This window comes from Gracilinanus agilis, chromosome 6 (genome assembly GCF_016433145.1).
Source record: "Gracilinanus agilis isolate LMUSP501 chromosome 6, AgileGrace, whole genome shotgun sequence".
Taxonomy (NCBI): Eukaryota; Metazoa; Chordata; class Mammalia; order Didelphimorphia; family Didelphidae; genus Gracilinanus; species Gracilinanus agilis.
Window position 1 is genome coordinate 221,180,551 of NC_058135.1, and position 1,215 is coordinate 221,181,765.

The window sequence follows — 1,215 nt, forward strand, 5'->3', positions numbered from 1 at the left end:
TTATATATATATATATATATATATATATATATATATATAGATATAGAGAGAGAGAGAGAGAGAGAGAGATAGCATAAATATATAGAGAGATTTATATATTATATTATTATATATGCCAGGATCCAGTATATTATCCATCCTGCAAATTCCCCCATCAATCAGATGTCTCTATTTAGCCCTTAGAGCTAGGTCTGGGCCTGATTTTTCCTTTGGCTATTGGCCGTCCCCATCATAAAATAAGGACATACTTTGCTTTGTGGTTTTTTTTTTTTTAAGATTGTTTTGTAGTTGGGGATTTTCTTTTCCAGGAAGGAGATTATTGGGAATTATGTCCTGTTCGTCTAAATGTTTAAATTAAAAGCAATTTTTAAAACTGAAAAATATATATGAAATTAATGGCATTATTCTGCAACAAGGTAATATATCAGTATGCATGGTATAATAAAGGAGCATAGCCATATGAGTTATGGTCTCACAAGAGTTCTGAGGCAGGTAGAGCACATAATATTTTCCCTATTTCACATGTAGGGGGAATTGAGGCTCTTAAAGGTCAAGCCAAATCAACAAATATTTGTTAAATACCTACTATGCACAGCTAAGTAACTTTCCTGTAGTCATATAGCTAACAAGGGGCAGAACTAGGTCTCAATTTGACTTAAAATCCAACGTGTTTTTTTCTACAAGACTGGAGCTCATTTCAGAGGTCCGACTTCCAGCAACTGCATCTGCACAGAGCAGTTTCAAGTTCTGAAGTAAAGGAATAAAGGTCTTAACTAAGCAGCAAATATCTGTCACAAAACACATGAACTTTATATCAAAACAGGAGAAGCAGAAAGGTACCCTTGCCCAGACAACAGTATAAAGCAAGGCAACAGAAATAGAAGCCATAAAAGCAGTGACTGAAGGATCAAGAAAGCACTGAAAACCAGAGGAGGAAGAGGAGGCATTTTTGTAACCTGGGGGTTGTTGTCTTAGAAGTCTTCTGCCTTCCTATCCAATCAGTTCTCAAGTCTGATTACCTGTAATACCATCTCTGAAACAACTCAGATCTATCTGTTCTTTATTCTCATTACCATTTCTCTTAACTGTTGCCTCCTAAGCAGTTTTTGCTCTCAATTATTCAATTCATCCTTCATGATGCTGCCAGCATACTATTTCTTATGTATAGATCTAGTTAAGCTAGTTCTGTTCAAGAATCCTCATTGCTTCAAATAA